Source organism: Cygnus atratus, chromosome 2 (assembly GCF_013377495.2).
Source record: "Cygnus atratus isolate AKBS03 ecotype Queensland, Australia chromosome 2, CAtr_DNAZoo_HiC_assembly, whole genome shotgun sequence".
NCBI lineage: Eukaryota > Metazoa > Chordata > Aves > Anseriformes > Anatidae > Cygnus > Cygnus atratus.
Genome location: NC_066363.1, coordinates 35,402,811 through 35,413,772, shown reverse-complemented (window position 1 = coordinate 35,413,772; position 10,962 = coordinate 35,402,811). Strand labels below are relative to the sequence as shown.

The window sequence follows — 10,962 nt, the reverse complement described above, 5'->3', positions numbered from 1 at the left end:
CAGTAGCGCTTATTTCTCCTTCGTCCACAAAACACCCTTACTTTATTCTCTGTAAACAGCTCATCAACCTGCTCACTCTAATCCTAGATGCATTCGCTGATGTTTATAATCCTGTCCTGTGCCCACTTCAACCCATTTAATTTTGTACTATACCCCCTCTAATTTCATCCTAATATAGAAATCAGCTTAACTCTTGCAGAAACTCAGGAAAATTAAGAGAAATTATATAACACAGAAGTAATGTTCCACTAGGACATAAAGGTTGTCTTTCTTGCAGTTCACTAAAGCTACTCCTCTACAGTGAAATTGGACCCCTATTTCTTTCTACAGAAACAACATTCACTGTAACTGCAGCAGCTGCCATCTTCCAGACTTGCTCCTTTTTCATTTTCTGCTCCTGCTTCCATCTTGTGCACTGTGTTTCTCCTGGCCTTTTTCTGTCAGTCTTCTGCATCATTCCTTCTTTCAGAAAAGAAACAAGTCCATGATTTAAGATGCAACGCCAACTCAGAAATCTTCTCTGAAACATCTGCTTTAGCAGTCAGAAGGGAAATTTCTAACGAAGTGTGGTTTAAGCATCAGACTCCTTTTACCTGTCTGTGCAGGGGTTCTGCTGTCTGGATGGGATCAGGTAGAACCTGCCAAGCAGAGTAAATAGATAGCATGGCCCTGAAAGGACCTTTTTCTACCTTCAGACTATTGATTTTTTCTTTGACTGTGCCTCTCCTGGAGTTGCATTTACAACATGTTTTTTTTGTCATCTTTTCTCCAGTCCTTGCAATTCTAAAGCCTGTGTAAGGACCAAGGCTGCTGCAAGCAAGAGACCCTTTCTGGAGGATAAACACCAACACTGACTTCTTACCTGTTTCTGAAGGCATTCCAGTCTTCTTCTGCATGGTCTTCATGGCTGTGGCACAGGAACTACTTATCCTAAACCTGTTAAACCATTGCTGTAAGGGTTGAGACATATTAGAAAAGTATGTGTTCTGTCCTAGCTGCACATTGGTCATGGGTTTACCAAATCATTTCAGCTCTTTTTGTCCCAGTTTCCTCACCTGTTCAAGAGGAGGTTTACAAATATTGGAGAGGTATTTTTGGAGATGGAAGTCACAGAATAAATAGGCATTATTATGGCTTGGGTCTGCATCCCTTCTCATCCCGCTCTTCATCCCTTCCTATCCTGCTCTGTACGACAGAGAGTTTTTCTCTCTTGCATAAGAAGTTGATCTCTATCTGGAATGACTTTTCCTCACTTTGACTCTTGGCACCCTAGATGACAGTGGCAAAACTTTGGTGTGACATCCTGCTGTTTTGTGAACATTGTATGGAGAAATATAAATGTGTATTTATCCAGTTTCTTTATACAGATCTGTATATGCATGTGCATACACAAATATAAGCTGTCCATTCTACAGAAGGGCACTGTTGAAGACATTCCTCAATTGGTAGAAAGGATGAGAAGAGTGTCCATGTTCCTGCAGCACCCAGAAAGGTAAATATGCCTGAAGTGGACCAATTTGGGTTCTTCCACTAGGAACCACAACAACTCCGGTCTCAGTGGATCTGCACAAGACACCGTCATTATCCCCGGATCATTGACACAATAGACCAAAACAGCTCCAGTCTATCGTGTCAATGTGCACTTAGGGAGTCCTTAATCCATGGATCATTGGCATACAGTGCAGTAAAATCTCTGTAGGAGATGTTATGGTGTAGCGAGTCAATGCACACTTAGGGACTCCTCCATTTGTGAATCATTTACAGTGCATCGTGCCAATTTATACTCGGGAAGCCTTTAATCTGCAGGTTGGTGCATTTAGAGTGGCCCTGTATACTAAAAATAGTTGTAGACTTGTTGTAGTGTAGACACAAATTTCACTTTCTTAAATAAATTTCAGTTTGCTCAAAAAGGACCTCCTGAAGGCATATAGATTCCAGTGGCACAATGATGCATCATGTCATAAAAATCCATAGCTTGCTGGGTTCTAGGGGATCTTTCAAAATCTCATTGTAAGAACAAAGGCCAAAAAAAGCTGCGGCTGTAACCTGTGTGTTTCTGACCCTCCTGCAAGTTTTTAAAAAATGCTTGAGCCAGTCTTTTTAACATGCTGCTTACAAAATAAATTAATCCCGCGGGCCTTCTGTGCTAAAGGATCATTGATCATTTTCATAAAAGCACAGAAGGTATCCTTTTCTGCAAATAATGAATGAGTCGGTGATCCAAAAATGTGAAAATTGTGGCGGCTAAATACTTACCCAGGTGATGATTTTTATTTTTAAGTGGCCATCAGTTTCACTGCACACATTGGAGAACTTGCAGACGCCCAGCTACCTAATGACATCTGCTCTTCCAGTCGAAAAGCCATCATTTGCTCCTATGGTGTTGCAACCACAAGTGGATCCAGTTACTGAAAGCAGAAAAAAGACAGCTCTCCTTTTAAATATCCACCCTCCAGTCTTCAGCCTGGTATAAATCACTGTCATTCCATTGACTTCAGTGGGTTTATGCCAATTAACACCAGCTGACAGCCTAGCCCCATATTTAGTAAAAACTAGTTTCCAAGGCTAATGGGGTTGAATCAGATCTTTTGCTTACCAGGCAGCTTTGCCACAGGGAATTTTTCTTTTTTTCTTTTTTCTTTTTTTCTTTTCAAAAATTGACTTAAAAATTACTGAAGGCCAGTCTGACCTGCCTTGTTATTTATGATCCTGCGGTTTCTTTTATGAGGATGGAGTATGTCAGTGATGCCCCTTGCCACCGGTGAGCACCACTCAGCTGCTGCCTCCCTCCCAGCCGTGCGCTCAGCAGCAGGGCACAGCACATGCAAAACACGAACCTTCCTCACCTAGTAAATCTACCTAAAGCCAAAGCCCTCCTCTTCCTTAAGACTATGACAAAATGCTGTGGGCTCTCAGCCTGGGCTGAGAATGATGTTTTGGGGGGCTTTCCTTGCAAATCCAGTGTGGGCAAAGCATGGCCACCCGGGTTGCTCACTGCTCACGACTCCTGTGATACCTGTGTATATGTGGGCACGGGTGGGCGTGCAGCAGCCTCAGCTGCATGCTCCCCGGCTTGGAAACAAAAGCACTTGACAGGGGCAAGAGTGCAAGCGCAGCAGGAGCTGGGGAGCCAGCCAAGCAGTAATCCAGGGAGTCAGTAGATCAGCTGCGGGGCTGGGGGAGCGAGGGGGGCGGCGGGGAGGGAGGGGGAGAGCTGGCAGGTCTATTTGAATATCAGGCTCTGCCACACTCGGGGCTCCGCTGACAACTTCATTACCTCCGCGTATAAAAATGACTGCAGGGTAATGCAAATGGCTCGTGCAGCGTGCGCTCGCCCGCATCCTGCGTGCCGGCTGCAGGCCGAGGAGAGCTGGCAATGACGGGGCCTGGAGGCAGACGAGCTTTTGTCCAATTTAATAGGATATCTCTTGGAGGCATGATCCTCCCCTCCCGCTCCCCATGCATTATGGAGTCCGGTGACCCGGCTTTTCAGGCTCAGGGAGGGAGGGGGCTGTCTCCAGCTTGACCTCCTCTGTCAATCAGGGGAGAAAGAAAGCGGGGGGAGAGGGAGGGAGGGATGCCCATCTATCTATAAGAAATTTCTAATGAATGTTAAGCAAATTTCCTACAGCCTGACATGGTGATCTAATTAATATTATAGAAATGTCGACGGAATATCATTCCGCAGATAGGATTTATCACCTTGAACTGCTGCATAACTGATGGTGAAGGAATGGGCACCCCCGTCCCCCCTGATGCTGATTAAATTAGACATAAGCATCAATATGTTACTTATTGGAGACTAGAATTTCATGCTATTACTCTTCAGTTAATCAGAGAGCTGTATCTTTTTTTAAAAGATATCAGACTCCCAGTTCTGCTTGTCTGATAAAACAGATGAAGGGTTTGGCTATATGACACTCACTGTGGGGGGGGAAAAAATCCGAAAGAAATGTGACCTCAAGCAGGCTGAGAGGTCCTGCGATGACCTTGAGGAAGCTCATCCTGAACACATGGGACCCAAAATGCAGGGTGGCATTGATTCAGATGAAAGGAGCAGCAGCATCACCTTGCTGCCCTTTTGCTGAGCGTGAAAAGACTGGTGAGGAGGAGACCTGCCGTTCCTCTGCCCAAGATGTTTGGAGACAAGTACCCTCCTGCTGCACAGCATGTGGCCAGGTCCAATTCCCTTGCGCAAGGGTACCTAAGAGCTGCCTCTTGCTGCCTCTTGCCCCTGCCAGACACAGCCCTCCAGGCTCCATCATTTACCTGCCTGCCAAAGCCTACAGACCAAGCCGTAAGCTTTTCCCATGAGCAGTTTCATCCTAATTATTCATTATTAGTGAATGTGAGTAGCAGATTCCTCTTTCCATGGTGGTATGTAACACCTTGGGTTGATTGTTTTCTTTCTCAACCTCCCTTTGTTTAGCCTCTGTCATCCTTCCTCAAAGGATGTGCGCAGGCAGCAGTTCCTCTCCCAGAAGCTTTGTTTGGTGCTGGGTGATCAGGGCACCTCAGTGCTGGAACAGCATCAACGCTGATACCAGCAGTGGAGATGACTGACTTTTCCTGTGTCTAATGCCTAACAGAATGATTATGCAAAAAAATAGAATAAAATAAAATAGAATGCGTTAGCTGTCATTATATTTTGCAGCACCGTGGCCATCAAAGAAGTCAGAGCTGCTCAAGAATGTGTAACTAGACAAAATGGGATGAGGCTGAGCATAGGAAAATTGTGACAGAATATCAGGAAACATTTCCTCACCGTGAGGCCTTCAATTGTGTAATGGTCACCCCAGGGAAGCGATAGAAGTCTTGGCACTTGAGTAATTTAAAATTAGACTGGGGAAAGCACAGGGGAATATCCTGTTGGGAGCAATCCTGTATTGATAGTTGAATAGGCAGAGTCACCTAATTGGTCTTTTCAGGCAGAAGTGGGAGGCTGTGATGACTGATCTGTCCCCTAGGCATTAGGTTGCAGAATGACCATTTTGCATCGCTAAATGCCTGTTCCCGATTTTCTGGTTGGGCAGTTTAATGCATTTCTAAGCTTGACTAGCAGAGATGAATATTGTTGCGTCTTACATGGGGCATAAAAATGTTCAGCTCAAAAGAAGCTCTTACGGCAGATAAGAGGATTTGTGATTCTGATCCCAAACGTTGTGATTAAAATCTAACAGTGTGATGCAAACTGTAATGAAGGGCTGTCAGTATCCTCTCGTTCATGGCTCGATTTCACAACCCACTTAATTTTGCAGGGCTACCAACAGCAGCGACCCTCCCAGCCCGCGACGCTGGCAAGCCCTACCTTCCCTTACCACCTTCTCCCTTGGGCCAGCACTAAGTGGTGGCGGGGCTGCATGGTCAGCTAGAGCTCTAAAAATGCGAACTTACCCTGTGACACCCCCTGAAGACGTGCGCTCAGCCAAATCAGCTCTCAGAGCAGCTGCCTGCAGAGCTGCATGGATGCTGAGGCCAGCAGAAGAAGGGAGGGATATAGGAGAGCAGCTTCGGGTTGGGGGCTTTCGTTGACAGTCCAGACTGAGGCCAGCTTCTGCTGATCAGCAAGCCTTGTCCTCCTTATTTTAATGCTTTGGGAAAAAAAATAAATAAAATGAGGCACAGCAAGCATAAGCACTTTGCTGTGGCTGTGTGGTCGGTCCCCAAGAGCTCCGGCTAACTCAGGGCCACAGTATGACGCCCTCCCCTCTCATCTCCCCATGGAATTTGGGTCCAGCACAGATTTGCAGCGTGGCATTCAGCTCCTCTCCTGGAGCAGCCCAAGAGCTGGGCTTCCGGCCTGAGCTTTCTGCAGCCCAAGGAGATCCTGGGTGTCTCTGGAGGGTGATTCACCTCCCGTGTCTTAGGCTTAGCCTCAAGCACAAGCTTTAGCACAGCATGGGTCTCAATGGCTGTGCAGGGAGCCCAGATGACTAATTCAGATGAGATACCTAATTTTCAACAGCTAAAGCAAGATGGGGTGAATGCCTGTCTTTGGATGTAGGGAATTAGCCTGTGAAGAGCTCGTGCTAATGATAAGCTTCAAAATGATCTTGAAATATTGTTTTAAATATGCATTTAGCAATCGAATCTTCTTTTGGAGTGGGAGCTCTCAAAAATACCTTTTGGGACTGAGGAATGTTCTTCATGGTCCCACAATGGCAGTTCTCTCTCTCAAACAGGTGTTTCATCTATCTCACGCATCCCCCCGAGGTCCCAGAGGCACAAACTCACAGATTAATTTTGCTTTGTTTTTTATTAACAAGGACTTTTTTTTTTTTTTTCCTCCTTAATCTGCAGAAACCAGGAACAACTTGATGGCAAGCGAGGAGCGGGGAGGGCAACGTGGGCCACTGCCCGGTTGCCAAATCCAGCGGTTTGGCTTGTGCAGTCCTGACTCCAGGCAGCTCCTGGCTGTGGCCACCCACCTTGGGCAGCTCAGGAGGGTTCATGATCACACCAAAAGAGCTCCCGTGTCCCAAGGGAAGCGAGAGCTGGGCCATGCATTGGCTTGAAATGACATGCAGCTGCTGAAGAGCTCCATGCTGAGAGCCGTCTGTTTGCAGCCTGACACCCAGCACACCTTCCCAGAGCAACTTAAAGACTCCTCTTATTACAGATAAAGTGGTGACGAGGAGAACGGGTAGCGATTTACTAACACCCTTAAGTGATGAAATGCAGAGAGGGAGCAATGGTAACTTTCCTTCTCGGCGACTGCTCTAACCTACACTAATGAGTAGACTGTTAGGGATTTTCTTCACTTAGCATTTCTCATTATTAATAAATTTTGCACTGACAACTATAAAGTGAACACTTTGGATTTATGCACCTAACCTAATTACATATGCTGCATGTACGCATTTCATTATTTACTTGACAGATTCATTCCTTGATATCATAAATAATTAAAGAAGGATCAAATATTAACAATCAGATACACGTTAATTCTACTCAAATCTGGGGAAACAAACACATTTTATTTTCTGTTCAATAAAAACAAAATAAAATGCTTTCATTAGAAGGATTTAAAAAATAGGTAAAGTTCTCTACTGTCAGTTTTATTTTGCATAGAGTGAAAATTAAAATGTCCAGCTGCTATCCAGTCCCTTTCCAGGAAAGCACACAGCAATTTTAATAAGCATAAAAGGTTAGTAATTCCTTTTTGACGGTTCCTAAATGAAACATTTTGCATTAGTGTTTGTCAGGAAACCTCAGAGGGATGTGACTTCAAATGTAAAGTCTGATCCCGTCCCCAGGAATGTCAACAGCAAATTCATACCGACTTCAGGCAGGACAGCATCCAGCCCATTATTTCCCACACGTTAGCAGTTCATTTTTCCAGCCTAAAACCCCAAATTCTCCCCCACCCACAGGGCTGCATCAGTTGCACGAGGGCCTGATCCTGCCCTGCACTGAGTGCCTGGGGGTGGAGAGGAGCCCTGTGTGCACAGCACCCCTGGGGTTCAGCCCCGCTGCAAACGCCAGGCGAAATTCAGCTCCTGCCCCTTCTGGTGCATCCCCCGTGCAGGAGCAGATGCCCAGGGCCTCCAGAGTCAGGTCCCTTCTCGGGATTGCTCCCAATTCAGCCCCAAATTCTTCAGGCGAATTATTTGTGACGGAAAGCTGCTCCCAGCCACAAACCCATATGAACCGTCTTGCTTGCTGCGCAATTTAAATTGGTGCTTAAATATTTTTATACACGTTATTCAATATCTCCATTTGATCAAGAATATTCTCCAATTTGAACAAATTTACTTTTGGATATCACATCCCACGATTCCATCATTTTAAAGGTGTTAAAAATTCATAGATTGCCACATTATTCATCATGCAAGATTAATGCCAGCCTGACAGGTTTTGCAAAGATCCGTGTTTTTTCTGTTTTTTTTTTTTTTCTTCTTTTTTTTTTCCTAAGTGCATATAGCATATCTGCATGAGATGTACCTCAGTTGCTGAATATTGATTATTCACATCTCCTTTCTTATTTCTGATGCTAAAGAGAGAATATTAGGGTGTGATTGTCAGGGTTAGTGTCGCTCTGACCTACACGTGTAGTATTAATAATTTATGAGTTGATTTGAAATAGATCTTGGTGAAATGAGCTGGCAATAAGCAGGGCTGTCTAAGATGACAAAGATTCAGAACAGGCCAACTCATGTACACCAGCGTCTCAGTTTCAATCCGAAAACAAAATGAAACAAAAACTCCCTGTGCCTTATGTGGTTGTCGGGGATTTATTGCTCGAAAACACAAAAACAAAGCACTCTTCCATATTAAAAGTTACGTCTGGATGATGCAATAGACACATTAGTCAAACTTCTTAAAGTGCTGAGCTTATTCAGCTACATAAATGCGTACAGGATGGATGGACGGGCAATAAAAGGCATGGCAAGCTGCTGGCCACCCCCACGTTGCCCAGCGAGCACCTGCTGACAGAGCCAGCTCGCAGCCTCCTGCCTCTGATCAAGGGTTGTCTCCCTGAACATGGAGATAAGAGCAGCAAAGGCCAGGTTCTGCACAGGCAGCTGCTGGGCTGGGACGAGGATCCCTGGCAGCTCACGGGATCAGCCCCACAAGCAGCATGGCGCCAGCTCGCCTGGGAGCAATGAGCCCCATCGGCTGCATTGGGTTTTTCTGTCTCTGCCTTCTCCTCTTCTCAGCTGCAGGGCTCAAAGTGTCCATGACTCAATGAGGTGCATTTCTGGGTTCCTTGTCACAGCCACATCCCCTTAGCTGGGGTGGAAATATGCCACAGAAGATTTTATTTTTTTATTTTTTTACATGTTGTGATACAAAAACAAACACGGAAAGCAAGCATATAACTGACCTTAACATTAAGGAGACTGCCACCTAAACCACAATCAGGGAACTGTTAGGCACAGGCAAACTAGTCACTACCTCATTCCAAACCTGAAATAAAGATGTTCAGCCACGGAAATTACATCCAGCAGCACAAGCTGCAGCGGCAGAGAGCGGCGCATCAGCCCCACGCGGTGACACGTGGACAATGCGATGGGATGACACCGCTCCTCTCGGTGGGAGTGCTTTCTCTGCCAGTCTCCTGGGAGTTTTGTAGGAAACCTTCCCTCTGAAGGCAGCAGTGAGCCCTTTGGAGGCCTGATTAATATTCCCCCTCGGTGCTGCAGCCCGCAGGTGGCTGTTGTCTCGCAGCCAGCGCTGCGCGCAGTAGCAGGAGGAGCAGGGGCTCAAGGAAAGAAAAATCCTTTATCTGCCTGTGGGGTTTCTGCACGTGCACTGTGTCAATACCTGCCTCTGCAAGAGGGGAGCTTGAACTCCCCAGGGAACTCGCCCAGGAAAACTGCAAAGCACCACACGATCCAGCAGTGGAAACAGGCAAGTGGCTCCCAGGATGGTGCCGCCTCTCAGCACTGCTCCCCGAGGAACTGCTGCTCGAAAAAAACCATCAAAGCAGTGCAAGGAGGGGACAAGCAGGAGCAGGTGACCCAGCCACAGGTCACATCCCCAACACAACCCACAACTGTGGAGGTGTCCAGGGATGTGGAGGACAGCGACACCCTGGGCTCCTCCTTGCTGTCTGGGAAGGACACAGAAGCGGAAAGCTGTGGAGGATATCCTCTAGGATCTACATTTCACTTTGGGAATCCATATCTTTGGGGCCTCCTTCTCACATTATCACCCCACACTGCAGCTGGGAAGTAGGGCAATGCCTCCAAAGAGATTCCAGGTGCTGTGAAGGGTGATGGCCACAAGTGCAAGCACATCACCACCGATGCCATGCACTGACTGCCCAAACCATTTTTCACTAAGTTTAGCAGCCAGGCCTACACTTTCTTGGGTTTCACCCAGGGAAATCCCAAGTACTCGGTTCACAGCCCAGCAAAACGCTTTGTAGGCTCATAAGCGCAGAAATCTCATCTGCTAGCAGGATGCAGCACATCAGCGCACATCCAACTCATCAATCCCACATGTCAATGAATTTGCCATCCTCAGAAGGAAATGCAAGCCTCGCCTTTTCACAATGGCTCCAACATCATCCAGGAACAAGGAGGGACAAACTAAACCAAGGCATTTCCTAACGTGTCTCTTCTGTGGGAAAGAGGAAAGATAACATTGTACTTGGGGCTTTTGGAAAGGACGAGAGCTTGCTTATTTACAGGCAGTGGCCCGGGCTGATAAATGCATTGTAGGAAGCCGTGGTGATTAGCAAGAAGCGGGGCAGGAGGGAAGAGCCCCTAAAGCTCCAGGCACAGCACAATGCTCTGGCCTTGGCACGGTCTTCGCCTCCTGCTCAGAAGTCACCGTCACTTGGTACAAACAACACAGAACTGGGCGCAAGCTCGCAGGGCCTTCTGGTGAAGCATCTCTGTCACCACCCAGAGAAAATAAAAAGAAAAATATGAAAGCAAAATATGAACCTTATAAGATTCATCTTGGTTTTAATTAAATGGGTTGTTGCAATCTAGAAAAAAAATATATGTATTTCTAAATGTTTGGAGTCAATTTCTGAGACTTGCTTTTACAGTGGGATGGGAGGCCATGTTGTGCTTCCCATCGGCAAAACAAATCCCCCAGGTGTGAGATCTGCACCAGCAGAACAGGGAACACAGCTTTTATATGGTGAGGTTAAAGCCCAGGTTTGCAGCTTTAGTTCACACAAACAGTCTTACCCCTGCCAGCAGTCCCAAATTATTTTAATAAGTTCTCATGGATGGATGAGTAAAGACTGAAAGAGCAGGCCAAAATCAATCTGTCCTGTAGTTTTACTGAAAAGTTTTACTGTAGTTTTACAGACAGTGTCAGCCCTTCTTCCTTCAGTCCAGTTCCAACGATAACACCAACATTAACAGGACTGCGGCACTGCTGTATGGGTCCCTCTGAGAAAATTCTGTCAGTGCAGCTTATTTAACCACCATAAACAAGGTGCCCTAATTGCCTCTTTCTTCTCACCTCTGTTTTTTATTTTATTTTTTTAATTGCGAG

The 10,962-nt window shown here is 46.2% G+C and overlaps 1 long non-coding RNA gene across 1 annotated transcript; it reads right to left on the bottom strand.

Annotated features, from left to right (window-relative positions):
• Window positions 1–587: 587 nt before the first annotated feature.
• On the bottom strand, window positions 588–5,534 carry LOC126913207 (uncharacterized). The gene is made up of 3 exons (XR_007707912.1): window positions 5,395–5,534; window positions 2,257–2,408; window positions 588–638 (listed from the first exon to the last, which is right to left on the bottom strand). It is a non-coding gene; the product is annotated as an uncharacterized LOC126913207 (long non-coding RNA).
• Between the last annotated feature and the right edge of the window lie 5,428 nt (window positions 5,535–10,962).